At 47.6% G+C, this 14,912-nt stretch overlaps 1 long non-coding RNA gene across 1 annotated transcript in view; it reads right to left on the reverse strand.

Annotated features, from left to right (window-relative positions):
• Positions 1–14,912, reverse strand: part of LOC143438863 (uncharacterized) — a 57,211-nt gene that overhangs the window by 17,576 nt on the left and 24,723 nt on the right. The window contains exon 2 of the long non-coding RNA XR_013107430.1: positions 1,066–1,146. This is a non-coding gene — a long non-coding RNA (uncharacterized LOC143438863). The remainder of the gene's footprint in view (positions 1–1,065; positions 1,147–14,912) is intronic.

A 14,912-nucleotide genomic window follows, 5' to 3' on the forward strand; every position in this document is an offset into this window, starting at 1 on the left:
GAGAAAGGCTTTATTTTAGCTCGAGATTCCAGCTTATAGTCCATCACTGCAGGGAAACCACAAGCAGGAGCCTGAGACAGCTAGTCATGGCACAGCTAAAGTCAAGAACAGTGGTGCATACCTTTAACCCCATACCCTTGGGAGGTAGAGATGGGTGTACCCCTGTGAGTTCAAAGCCAGCCTAGTCTACATAGTGACTCCCAGGCCAGCCAATGGTACATAGTAAGACCCTTTCTGAGGGTGCGGAGTAAAAAGAGTGCAAATGTGTTTATGCTTAGTGACCAGCTAGCTTCCTCTACCCTACACCGTACAAGGTTCCAACCCAGGGAATAGTGACGCCCACTTTCAGGTGGAATCTTTGTACATTGATTCAGACAGCTAAGACAGTCCCCCATCGGAATGCCCACAGGCTACCCTGATCAAGACAGTTTGTCCCTGAGACTCTCTTCTCAAGTGACTCCAGGTTGTGTTAAGTTGACAATTAAAACTAAGTGTCACAGAGGGATTTAAGCATCAAGTGCTGCCTGCCAGAGACTGTGAAAGATAAAAGTCTAAAATCATCACTGCCTTCCAAAAGAAAGTGGTTGCTAAGGCCCTCGCTATAGGCAGGGGAACAATGGCAGGTGGTACCAAGGGCGTGTGTTAGGCCCTTCCTTTAGGCCTATTCCTTCCTGTAAATCTAAGGATCCATTTCTCGCTGGCCTCTACAAAGCCCTCTTTCTCAGATGCTTCACCCGGGCCTCTGTTCCAGCCAAATACAGCTATAGGTGGTATGCAGAACAGACATAGGTGATATGCATGCCTTACTCCTAGGTTCTAAGTTTAGATTAGATCTAGTCTCTAATTCTATATGGCCCTCTGGCACAGAGGCTACCTAGGCCACCTAGGTGGCTGGGAGATCAGCCATTGCTGCTTAAACCTGGACCCCTGGCAGATGCTCATCCTCCCCTTGAGCCATCCCCCTACCTACAAGAGGGACACAGACCACGGTTCTCTCCACGTGGTTCACTTCTGCTGTCTTTTAGTGACGGCGTAAATGGACATCACAGCAGCCGCCTGTCTTACCTCAGATCCAGGGAAGTCCTTGACATGAGCCTGGCATTCTGTGAAATCCTTAGCATCCAGTGGACAGAGGAGTTAGCGAAGCTGGAATGGGAAGGAAAGAGAAAAGACATCAGTTCCCAAGGCGTGGAGAAGGGGAGGAGCCAGAACTAAGGTCCTACTTAGTGCCTCTGAGGTCACACTTCTCTGCTGGAATTTGCTGCATTAAGATGCAAAGGAAACAGGTCTGAATCCTGGCACTGTCCTTCACCACCGCTGTGATTTTAAGTAGGTCATTCACCACCTCTGGGTCAATAAAATGAGGAGGCAGAGGGACTTCACTCTTCACTCTCAGTCAAGACAGTTCCAACTTTCTCTGAGATATTCTGAATGCCTGGGTCTGAGAAATCTTTATATCTCTCATGTTCACCTGCCAGCTTTAGAGAGAGACTGATTGCTTAACTGTAGCTTGGTTGGTAGAGCGCCTACATAATACACAGCAAGTTTGGCTCCAGTGCCCAGCACCACATAAACCAAGCTCAATGGTAAAGTCCTGTCATCTCTGCACTCAAGAGCATTGGATGTTCAAGGTCATCCTTGAACATATAAGGCACTAAGGCCAGTGTGGAGTACTTGAAATCCTCTCTTAAAATAAATTGGTAAAGGAACAAAGAAGTCTTCTTGAGAGATGCTTGGGGCAGTGTGGACCTCTGAGTCGGCACACACGCTGACTGACTGAAAGAGACCTAAGGATACCTACTAAGAAACATTTGTTCTCAGATCAAGGACATAACTCACTAGAATCAAGTATCTCCCGAGAAGGAATTGTGTTTTCTTCACTTTGGTTTAGATGGGTTATTTTGTTAGTGGAATATGCTGCCATGCCCAACTCGAAATCACGTCTTGAGCACAGGAGGGAAGAGAAGGGGGTAATCTACACACCAAAAGAAAGAAGACACAGAAAGAAAATAACCTATCAACCTCGGGGCTACAGGGGTGGTGGGAAGTGCCAGCAGCCTCCACACCACACATGGACGATCCCATTCTAAGAGATCCACTCTGGACAGGGTTTAAGGCAACCAAGGCTGTGAATCAGCCCCAAGACAGCAGCAGCTTCTCCGGGTTGAATCAAGGGATAGTAGGGGGTAGCCAGAAAACCATCCCCAAGAGTGGGTACTTGTACCAGGAGCAAGCCTGGCCTAGAATTGTATGGAACGCCTCTGGAGTTATCATGCGAGGCTGCAATCCCATCACCTTGTTCATTTCAATGCAGAGGGCCAGGGCCTTATATCATGTGCCCAGTGGCACTGAGGCAGAAGAAGCTGTATTTACACGTCTCTGTATTTACGTGTCTCTTCCAACTCACTGTGATGTTCGGTGAGTTCTGGAATCTGCTATTGCTCTGTATTCCAGCCAGCCTCCATCAGCCTAACCAGGACCTCTCTAACACTTGCCCCTAGATTCATTGGTCTGGTTTTGTGACTGTTCATGGCTCACCAAAGCCAATGCTCAGGGTCACCGGGTGGCTTTGGGAAGTCACATGGGATTCTAGCTGATTCTGCTCAGGGCCTTCCTTTACGCTCCCCTGGACCACGGTCTCAGCTCCACACACACAGCAGAAAGCATCCACGTGGCTCTGCCCCCTAAAAGTCCTCTAAGGTTTGGGGTAAATCTCATGACCAGGGGCACCCTAGACTGGATAGTCTAAGTCAGGCTTCTGCCCTCTCCACCCATACCTGTGAGCCAGGCTAAGCCAGTCAGCTCTCACCCCTGCCTGTTGACCGAAGTTCATCTGCCTTACCCTGTAGGAGCCCAGAGGCATTCAATGAAAGAGAACTTCCACTCCTGTGGTTTTGATTCCACTCTGCATCATTTACTTTCAAAGCAAGAATGAGGAGGAAGTGAATATCTGCCTGCCTTTTCCTTAGCTTGCCTCCCAGGTCTCCTGAAATGCTATTGGTCCCAAACTCACAGCTCTCTCCAGCCTCAACACCAGCCTTTGCAAGGGACCCTAGCACACCGAAAGAGGTGTGCTCCACCCTGCTGAGCTGCATCACTTCTTTCCCCGTGCTGCCCTTTGCTCTTGCTCCAACTAATAGAGGTTGGTGTGCATGTACAGCCACTAATGGGCTTCCTCTGTGCGTGCTCTCAGATGGAAGGTACATGATTGCCTCCTTTCTGGGCCATTAAGTGAGTAGCCAGCATCATGCACTCACTCCTGACTAAACAGCAGGGCATATGGACTAGCAGAGGTTTGGGGGCCACAAATCCCCATCCATCCCTGCTCAGATGATAAAGGTCTGGAAGCCTCCTTTAGGCTGGAGCTGTTGCCAACTAAGACCAAAAGACCACCTCCCAGGAAGGACAAACAGTCAAGATGTCTGGCCAGGACACAGGTCAGTCCACTGTGAAGCATCCTGGAGGAGTCTTTATATAGGATGAAGAAGTGAAGGTCATGCTCACCCCGCCCCGCACCTCTGCATCCCGATGAAGCCTGTGTTCTCTCTGCATCCCACTGGCTTCTGCTTGTGTCTTGGATTTCACTTAAAAATTACCTCCTCTGAGGAACCTTCCTTGATCTCTCAAGACAGGTCAGATCTCCAAATACACATTCCCATGGCACCCTCAAATTTCTTTCAGACTTCACCAAAGACGTAAGTACCCAAGTACAGGAACCTTTACATACACACACAACCCTTTAATAGGCAAGAAAAAAAATTCACTCTGTCATAGCTCACCACTCCCATCCAGGCTCCCCATGCCTGGTGAGCTCAACTGATGTGTCTGCTGCACTGTCAGCAAACAGGAAGCCCCGTCTTCCCTCAGAACAGCCATACTTGTGTCCCAAGAACAGAACTGTGCCCCCCCCCTTACAAAAGATTCCAGAGGGATACCTCCTGTCCCCAATCAAAGCCCCTGTTAGAGCTGTTTCTTCCATCTTCCTTCTTTGGATGGCCTTGGGAAAGTGTGGACCCCCCCCCCCCCCGCAAGCCTGTGTGCAGCCCTCTGGGTAATTTGCTAGCCTCCAGGAAATATTAACAAGTCATCTGTCCTTGGGTGTCCAACCTGGCATCTTCCAGCCCTACCTGACCTTTCCTGGGTCCTGGTGGCATCATCAGATGAAGCCCCAGACACTGGCACCATCTCCAGTCATACAACTGCCTTGTTCTGACCTCAGGGCTTCTGCCTAACAGTTTCTTCTGGTATTTGAACATTCCTGCCCGGGGACCACAAGGGGACTTCCAGACCTCTTAGATTAGAGACTCTGATTTAGATCCCTCTACACTTTTCCCAACCAGGTCTGTACCAGGTCTAATTCTGGACCACACCAAGCTATACATGCTCTGAAGCATGTTCTAGCCAGGAGCAGGTGCCAAGACCAGCAGCCCCAGGTTTCAGCAGCCCCAAGGATCATCAGTTCTAACTGTACCCCACTGGTGGTGACAGCGAGGAACAAGGACATTGCTGCTGTCCAGCTGGAAAAGCTCCCCTTCCAGGGCCAAGAGTTGACTTCTATATCTCCTCACTAGCTCTGACCTGTGCTCAGACTCCCAGTTTGCCCTGGTCATTTACACTGTCACCTCATCAATGTGGAAATGTATTTTATCTCTACAAATTAGTCTGCCAAGACCGTGACTCCACTACAGTCTTTAAAAAGTAGAACAATGACCTTCTTCTGTTCCACAGCCATGCACTTTCTTTTATGCTCTCCTGAATTTAAAAGAAAGGTGAAAGTGACAGTCTCCAGAGCCAGACTTTTTAACAACCCCACCAGCACTCTGCTTTTGTGAATCCCAGAGGCTGCCCATCTTTTTAGGTCTGTCCATCTTTTGAGCTCCGCCCACCTCTATGGTCCCGCCCATCTTTCTAGCCCCGCCCATCTCCGAGGCTCCTCCCATATCTCTGGGCCCCCCTATCAGCTCCGGCGGAAAGAGGTTCCCTGACCCAAACAGCAAGTCAGATTACTATATAAATAACTGCAACTGAAGACAAGATATGGAGAGTGCCACAGAAGAGGTGGAAGGTCCTCGAGGTCACACAGGAAACTAGGTTCATCAATTAAAGTGCAAGTTCTCAGCGTGTCTTTTAGCCTTGACCCCCACGCTGCTGTCTCTTACCATCCACTATATAATTTTACTAGTCAAGAACAGTTTGCTAACTTTGCTCTTGGCAGTTTGATGTACAAAAAGGGCAGGCAGGTTATTAAGGATATTTAAGCTACGCTTTCTCTGGTCCTCTCCCCCACCCCTCACCCCTGGCCACACTTCCCATCACTAATTCCTGCAGCTTACGGTAAGCCTTGGGAGAAGAAAGATCCTGGAAAATTAAATTAAAATCCAAGAGGTTTTATGGGTGTTACTGGGGCTGAGACTGAAGCTGGGCTAGGACCAAGGGACAAAGTTGAGGATACCGCAAGCAGGGCAAGGTGGCACAGACCTGTAATCTCAATACTTGGGAAGCAAAGGCAAGAGAATTGGTAGTTCAAGGTCATGCACAACCACATAAAGAGTTACATATGACCCTGTCTCAAAATAGTAGTACTAGTAAGTAGTGACAGTGGGAAGACCCTGGGATGTACAGAGAGGGGAGAATGCGTGTGCTCAGAGAGGAGCCAAGGCTGATGCTGCTGCAGTGGGAGATAGACCTGAGAGGCCAGCCTGGGATACAGGCTGGGGCGGGGTCAGCACGATGCTGTAAAGGGCTGAGCAGGTCAGTGCTTGCACATCCTTAGAGGAACCATCCTGGATGCTGATGCTCTGGCCTTTGTTCTTCTCTCCTTCCTTCCTATCTTCCATCCCCATGCCCTGGGGACTGAACTGAGCTTCTAAGAGAACAGTCTTTCCACCTGAAATCTTGTCTAGCATGGCCTGCAGACACACTCTGAGAGAGTTTTCATGAGGCTTCTAATCAGAAGGACAGATAGCAGATTTAAAGAATACCACAGACTATATATAGAGAGAGAACATAAAACCAACACTCAAAATTCTTGAGCAACTTGGCTACCCACTACAGCTAGGAAGTAAGATCCCATTTCTAAAGATATCACACACTTGGGTTGAGGGATATAGATAAGTCAAGCTGGGACTGACCTGGAAACTCCCTCCCTGCAGGCTGGCTTTCACAGTGCCAGGAGGTGTTCTGTAGATTGTTCATGGAAACAAAGTCATTACCCAGCTGGGAGCCCTGCAAGTTACAGCAACAACCTGCCAGGCAAGATGCGCCCGCTGGTGCAATAGTGGCATGGCTATTAAAGGAGTGAACATTCTGGTTGGATTTGAGGCTCACTCCATTAGGGGGAGGTCATGCCTGGTCCATACACTTGATCAAGAGCCTTGATCAAAGAGGTCATCAGAAACCTAAGACAGACACAACTGCTGTTGTTTTGTTAAAAAGATATGGTGTCAAACTGCCTTCTAAATACTTAATGTGATAAGCCTTGGTTGGAGATGTTTGGGTTTTTTGTTTGTTTGCTTGATTAGTTTTGCTTAAAGTGTTTGGGGTTGTTTTGTTTTGTTTTGTTTTGTTTTACAATGGGTAAGGGGTAATAAAGATACTAATTTGTTGAAGTGCTGAGAATACGTGACTGTTGAGTACCTGGCCCTAAACAGAATATCTAAGAAGATGGAGAAGAATGCTGTGACATGCTGTCTCCTAAACACCAGGCGGCCATTGCATGTGTGAACGCGCAGCAGCTATGGTTACTTATATAGGACTTATACGAGATTGACCACATCAACATGTCGTCATAGATGGGGGAGGGTCTTATGAGGTCCCACTCCACCCCACCCCTTCCTAGGAAACTACTGACAGTTAATAGTTCTGGGGAAGAGGGGTTATCTTAGTTAGGGTTTCCATTGCTGTGAACAAACACCATGACCGAGGCAACTCTTATAAGGACAACATTTAATTGGGCTGGCTTACAGGTTCAGAGGTTCAGTTCGGTATCATCAAGGCAGGAACATGGCAGCTTCCAGGCAGGCATGGTGTAGGAAGAACTGAAGATTCTACATCTTCATCTGAAGGCTGCTAGAAGCAGACTGGCTTCCACATGTTAGGAGGAGGAGGGTCTCATTGCCTGCCCCTACAGTGATACACTTCCTCCAACAAAGCCACACCTACAACAACAAGGCCACACCTCCTAATAGTGCCACTCCCTGGGCCAAGCATATTCAAAGCACCACAGAGGTCCATTTTCTTCAGTGTTGAGATGTTCATATTTCTCTAAATCTCTGCTAACCCATATTCTTGTAAATAACCCTGATTAAACTGAGGGTCACATGCACACACACACACACACACAAAGACATGAAAGTACAAGGGGACTATTGGGAAGAAGGGGTGAAAGAGCATGGAGGGATTATGAGAGGACAATGGTGTGTGTGTGTGTGTGTGTGTGTGTGTGTGCACCCAAAACTCATTATATGTGCATATAAAACTGAAAAATATAAAAATTTGAAAATGTTAAGCAACGTGAATTATTGTTCATATACCCAGGAAGTCCAGAGGAAATGTGAGTTTCAGGGTGAATTTAACCCAGAGGTTTTACCGGGCAGTGGTGGCACATGCTTTTAATCCCAGCACTTGGGAGGAGTTTGAGGCCAGCCTGGTCTACAGAGTGAGTTCCAGGACAGCCAGGGCTATACAGAGAAACCCTGTCTCAGGAAAGAAAGAAAAAAAACAAAAAAACAAAACAAAACAAAACAAAAAAAAAAAACAGAACAAAAAATGGAAGAAGAAAACCCAGAGGTTTCTGCTGCTGTTAGTAAGATGACTTCTCCTTAGCCTATCACTGGAGCTGGGACAAAGAGGGATTGGAATGCTATGATAGGTTCATGTCAGCTGGGGACCAACCTAGGAGCTGTCCTTCTCATAAAACATGCCGGTTAGACACTGAGAGATAGGGATGTGGACACATGTTCTCTGACATGGGAGCCTGTCTCGCTTCCTTCATAAAAGCTTGGGTGAGGAAAGAGAGGTGTGTATTAGTTGTTTTTCTCATTGTTATAACCAAATGCCCAACAAGAAGCAATTTAAGGGAGAAGGGGCTTATTTGGGCTCCCAGTTTAAGGAAAGAAAGACCATCATGGAGAAGGCATGTTGGCTGGTGTCAGAGAAGCATCTGGGACTCCCTCAGATCTTGGCAGGGCAGGAAGCCAAGAGAAAACAGGAAAACTTAATATCTGGCCCCAGTGACCCACTTCGTGAAGCAGGATTCTGCCCCCTCGCCCTCCATAAAGGTTCCACTACTTTCCAAAACAACATTTCCCAGCTGGGAACCAATCGTTTAAACACATGACCTGTGGGGGACATTCCACACTCAAACCACAACAGAAGTGTCACCCATGGGCTTAACCCTAACATAAGCCCAGGTAACAACTTGTTAGTGGCTGTACTATGGCCATTTGCCTGCTTTCTTTCTCCTTCCCTCCCTCCCTCCCTTTCTCCCTCCTTTCCTCCCTCCCTCCTTCCTTTTTTCTTCCTTCCTTCCTTCTTTCCTTCCTTTCTTCATTCCTTCCTTCCTTCTTCCCTCCTTCCTTCCTCCTTCCCCTGCCCCCATGTTTCTGTGTTTCCCTCTCTCCTCCCTTGTCTGCCTTCTTCCCCTTCCTTCTCTCTATCTCTCTCTACCCACAAGGCTCTTTCGCTCCCATGCCCTGCCCCTCCCCACCTCCCCCTCTTTCATCTGGAGCCCATTCTTCTCTGGCTCTCATCTCTAGCCACCCTCTCCCCATGCCTCTGAGTTCAATTTCATCTCATCCAAATTGCTTTATTGCTGCTGCAGAAAAACAAGGCTAGCTAGAGCCATTATGGGTGCGTACGGTGTGCATTAGACTCAAAAAATATTTAAGGAAAATACTTCAGCAAATGGAATCAATAAACTCCAAACCAAACATTCACTGGGAAGAAATATACCTTATAGTCCAGTGTGCCGGGAAATGACTTGCCTGTCTGTAGCACAGGCTGAGGCTGCCTCAATACCCCACCCACAGGGCACTCCAGTCAGAGCAAGCCCTAGATATCACATATCTTCACCTCCCTCCCTCCAGCTGCACCTGCCTTCATCCAGCTTCTTCTCTTGCTAAAGAGTCCAGTGCCTTTCACCCCATCCCCAGTGCTGATCAGAGATGCCAGTTAAGGACAGAGAGATGAGAGAGAGAGAGAGAGAGAGAGAGAGAGAGAGAGAGAGAGAGAGAGAGAGAGAGAGAGAGAGAGACTGGGATCAGAAACATTTGCACTGCGGTATTTTTAGACCCAAAGATTAAATCTTTAATAATCATAATTTTTTTTTCTTGAAAGAAAATGAGAGTTCGGTGTGTGGCGCCTGTGTCCCCGCCTCCTCTTTGTGCTCTCCGTGCAGCAGAGGGGGAAGGCAAGATGGGAGAGAAACACAGAAGGGGAAAGCAAGGAGAGGAAAATCCTAGAGCTGAACCACTGTCACCAAACTTAGTGAGGTTCTAACTGGGTCCCTGAGCTTTGGTCTGGAGGACTCCTGGAAGGATGAGCCAGCCTGAGGCACACTGGGAAGTCAGGACCCTCCCCAAGCCCTGGTTTCTCTGGAGACTTGCGCATGTGAAAGAGGAGGTAACATGGCCCCAGCAACCAGCACCCTGCTAAAGCATCATCCTGCCAGGTCAGGAGCCCTCACGATTTCCTACTGATTTGGTTGCTAATAACAGCAAGAATTGATCTCTCGGGGGCACCGGGAGCAGGGTCCCTTCCTTAGAAGAGTTTCCCTCTCTGGACCCTTCACTCACTGATGTCACTCCTAAAGACCCCAAAAGTCTCATTCTCCACCAAGAAACTTCTTGGGGTTCTTTACTACACAAGGCTCAAAGTAAGGCTGTCTTTTTCATACGGAACCCAGTTGAAACCCTCCACCCAGAGACTCTCCGAGGATTAGCATTGTCTTGAGTGTTCACGGAGAACGTTGTTTGAAGGGACACTTTCTTAGTAGACATCTTCATCACATTCTCAAAGATGCCTGAGGGCTGCAAAGCTGAGCATCATACGGAAAGCCAGAGGCCATGTTTGCTCGCAGCTCAGATGTCCCAAGAAGCTTCCCTAACCTCTGGGTAGGACAACGGGGACAGTCCTAGTTCTGTCCTTTTCTGGTGCTCACTGCCACCTCACATGTGGTCTCCAGAGGGTTGCTATGCTACCTTCTCTGAAACTCACGCCATCACACAAAACCCTTTATCTTTTCCTATGGTAAAGCAAGGAAGTTCCCACCAGCCTATTAGCTTTCAGGATGATGAAATAAAATCTGAACACTGAATAGGTCTGATTCTTGGATACTCTGTGGTGAAGCCTGTTTGGATTATCAAAGAGTTTGTTTGGATCCCAAATTTCCTTTTGTTGGCTCTCTTCACTGTTAGGCCAACAATTTCACAAGCATTTGCTTGAGTCATTTCCCATCCTACTTCCTGTGTCCCTAAACCTACCACAGATGGGATTGCCACATAACTCCAGGGACCATCTCACTCCCAGCTTCCTGGACACTGAACCCTACACTGGTTCATTCAAGGATGGATATATCCTTTAATACTAAGATTTTCCGCTTTGCAACCAGGTGGCAATGCAGAGACTCAGCAAATAGGCAGTGAATGGATGAACAAGTGAGTGTGCACGTGAGTAAATCCTTGTAATAAGTTAATGAAAACTTTGTCTCCATCACTTTCAAAGTCTCACTCTCCTTATGTGAGACTCGCTGACTCCATTAGGGTCTAGTCCCAGGACTTCCCAGCCTGCTTTCTGACCCTCTGAGCCAATGACTGACTGATTGCTCCTGTGTCTCCATCAAGCCACTTTTAGAGCCTTCAGGAAGTGTAGACTGTTGTCTTCCCTTCACAACAGAAAATTCAAGTATTCCTTCTACTCTCCCCTACACCTCTTTCCTCCTCTCCTCAGAGAACTCAGTGAACTGCAAACTAAGCATCTTTGTGTTCTGTCTTCTTACTCCTGTACTTTCTGTCCTTTTCTTTCATGACAGCCCTCTGAACACTTTCCTCCAACCTGCATTCCACCTCAGTCATTTCCTCTGTGACTGTGTCTAATCTGTTATTAAACCAGTTCATCGAGTTCTTAATTTCAACAAACATACATTTTAGTTCTGGAATCATTTCCCTAGATTTACTTATTTTATTTTATAAGTTTTGTTTGCATGCGTGTGTGTGTGTGTGTGTGTGTGTGTGTGTGTGTGTGTGTGTGTGTGACATGTGCCGGTGGCTAAGGAGGTCAGAAGATGTCATTGGATGCCCTGGAACCAGAGTTGGGATGGTTATAAGCCACCATGTGGGAGCTGGGAACTGAACGCAGGTCCTATGCAAGAAGAGTTAGTGTTCTTAACTGCTGAGCCATCTCTTTGAGCCATCTCTTTAGCCCCATTGTAATTCTTTTTTAAAGAGATACTTTTATTTATATGTATATGTGCTTGCATGTATGTATACATATGTGTCTGTCTCTTTCTCAGTGTGTGTGTGTCTGTATCTGTGTGTGTGTGTGTGTGTCTGTATCTGTGTGTATAAATGTCTACCACATGTGTATAAGTGGCCTCAGAGGTCACAAGAGGACATCAGAAATCTGGGAGCTAGAGTTGCAGGTAGTTTTCAACCACCTGATATGAGTTATGGGGACTGAACTGCTGCCCACTGGAAGAAAGCAAATATACCTAATAATTTGAGCCATCTCTCTGGCCCCCTTTATTAAATGTTTAAATTTTCATTTATGTATGTGAGCACATGTATGTGTGTGCAAGTGCCCTTGGAGTCAGAAGAAAAGCATCAGATCCCTTAGAGGTAGACTTACAGGCACTTATGAACTGCCTGATGTGGGGGCTGGGATCAAACTCTGGTCATCTGATACAGCAATAATGACTCTTAACTGCTGAACCATCCCTCCATGTTCCTGGAATCCCTTCACTAAAAGCTATCGTGTATTTTTTTAGTTTCCATTTACGTAATAAAATTTTCAAGCTAGAATTTTGTTTGTTTATTTGATTCTTTGAGCATGGGAAACACCTATTTTGTAGCCTGGTCTGATAACACAGCATCAGAAGTCACATGACTCTCTCTTGTCTACAGGTTGTAATACCTAGCCCATGACAATTGGCTTCTGCTTGTTGCTTGTGTTCAAACATGGTGGACATATACCTTGCCCAGTTACTAACTTGCCAATCTTCTTGGGGGAAAAAATTTTGAGAAAAAAAGAGTATTCATGAGGGGCTTTAGTCCCTAGTAGGGTGACATTTCATACTGCTGTTCAAAGTCCAGATAGAAAACAATTCAGAGGGGCTGGAGAGATGCCTCAGCAGTTAAGAACACTGACTGCTCTTCCAGAGGTCTTGTGTTCAATTCCCAGCAACCACATGGTGGTTCACAACCATCTGGAATGGGATCTGATGCCCTCTTCTGGTATATCCGAAGACAGCTACTCATATAAATAAATCTTTAAAGAAGAAAGAAAGAAAACAACTCAGAGATGACTGAAATCAGAGCTCACTCTCACCTATACCCACCCCACCCTTGGCTATGCTGAAGTGTATTTGGGAGGTGGTGGGGTGGCAGGGGAGAGGAAAGGACTTCTGGAAAGTTTCCCACTCCAGAAAACCATAGCATCACTGAGGAACCAGCATCACATCCCAAGTATCACGGCACAGGTTTCTTTTACCCCAGTTTGCCTGGGCTTTGGCAGAGATGAGACCTGCCACAGTCTATCTATCTATCCATGTGCTGTTTCAGAGTCCTGCTGAGAACAAATAAGTTTGGACCGATGCTTTAGACATCAAGAGATTTTAGCTTCTCTTGAAGGATCAGAGTCCCTGACCACACGGAGACCCAACTCCAGAGGTGCTGACCAGCAGAGCCAAGAAGCAGCTGTTGCCAGAGCACTCTGTACTCTGCAGGAGCAGCTGCTGCCACCATTTTGGCAGCAGATGTGTTTGCACTGGCTTGGCCACTTCCCACCCCACTTAATGACCATCCAGCCCTGTGGGGATTTAATGCTTTAGTCCTTGACCCAGAGAAAAGATAGTGTGCCAATCTGAACCCTGAGACTTTCCAGGGCTAAAAGAGCCAAAGCCAAAGAGTTTGGAGAAGCCAAGGTACCTTCCAGAGGCTCCTGTGAGGGTGTGCTACTGGGTCGCTGCTCCCACGCACTGGTAAGATGGATGCCAACAGCTCCCAGGTCCCCACAAGACATCTTCAAGTGACTCACTCATGGTCGGTCCATAAGCCTCCGTTTATAAAGGGAGCCAGTGACAGTCACTGTGACTATTGTGGGGTTCATGACATAAGCATGGAAACCCTGCAGACTGCAGCTTCTTGTCACACTGCCAGAGTTGACTGCTGCCCTGCCTGGCCCGCCTGCTCCCACAAGTCCTGTGCACTCCAAGGGCCACGGTTACTCTCAGTCTTTCTGCAGCTAAAGAAGTCAAGTCTCAGAGAAGGCCACCCCAGCCAACTTGGCCTGATCACAGCCCAGAGGGAGGATGGGAGAAAAGGCTTCCAGGAGAAGAACACGCTTCCCAGAGGATCTGATAGGAAAAGTTGTACACAAACACTGGTAGGGAGAGGTTTATCTCTTGTGCTGTTGCCTCATGTATGAAAAATAATAGCTTTTTTTTTTTTTTTTTTAGCATTTTTGAATCCCAAACAGTAGCCCAGACCTCTTTATTCTTACCCAACTAACTTATCTCCATGAACCATTTCAGAGCTGGGCCCTGGGTTCCCTTGTCTGCCCATCCCCCAAGCTAGAATCTTTCTCTCTCTCTCTCTCTCTCTCTCTCTCTCTCTCTCTCTCTCTCTCTCCCCGTGTCTCTATCTCTCTGTCTCTGTCTCTGTGTGTCTCTGTCTGTCTCTCTCTGTCTCTTTGTGTCTCTGTCTGTCTCTCTCTGTCTCTGTCTCTCTGTGTTTCTGCCTGTTTATCTGTCTCTCTGTTTATCTGTCTCTGTCTCTCTGTCTCTCTCTCTCTCTCTCTCTCTCTTTTTCACACACACACACGCACACGCACACGCACACTCTTATGCTTTCCATGGATCCCTTCTGTCACCAGTTCACCAGCATCTGCTTCCTGCCAGGGAAGGAGAAGGACCACAGACCCACACAATGAATCAAACCCATTGCTCCTAAGACTCCAGCATTTGTCTTTGTTGTTCTCACGTGTTGCCCCTGGGCTCCACCCTGCTGGGACATTAAAGAGACACCTCAGCTTCCTAAAGGTGCTCCTTCCCCCTTCCTGCTGTCCCGGGACTTGCCCATAGGACTTTCAGGAGCCCTCACCAATCCACAGCCCCTCCCCAACACCAATCTTCCAAATCTCAGCTCAGGGTTCTCCAACCTTAGAGTCTCAACTGTCATCTCGGCTACACGCACACATGTATACACACACACACACACACACACACACACACACACACATCCCTGCTTATGAGACTCTCCCTGGTCTTCCTGGTTCCTTTCCTATCATTCTTTGGAACCTGTGGCCAAAGCTATGCCCAGCTTTCCAACCTTATATTAATTTCCCCTCTCAGAAGCCTTGCCTATATCCCTGCTTGAAGCAGTCCCCTTTCTGGTCCTCCATAACTCCATTGTCCCCTCTCTCCAAGGACCCTTTGTCAGACTCCTGATCATATATCTCTCCTGGGCCTTAACATACTGGAGCAGCAAGAGGTTTCCAGGCTAATCGTCCACGGGAAGATTTCCTGAGGCCGTGGTACAGAGTTGCCTTGGAAGTAACACGGTCTAATGTTTGTGTCAACAAGTCTCTCCTGCTGGGAAGAAGATGCTATGCTGAAGGGAGACAAAAGTTGAAACCATTGTAGCCACCCCAACAAAGCATGCTGGTCCTCTGGGGTTTCCCCGTAAGGGCAGGTATGA

Source organism: Arvicanthis niloticus, chromosome 26 (genome assembly GCF_011762505.2).
Source record: "Arvicanthis niloticus isolate mArvNil1 chromosome 26, mArvNil1.pat.X, whole genome shotgun sequence".
Lineage (NCBI taxonomy): Eukaryota > Metazoa > Chordata > Mammalia > Rodentia > Muridae > Arvicanthis > Arvicanthis niloticus.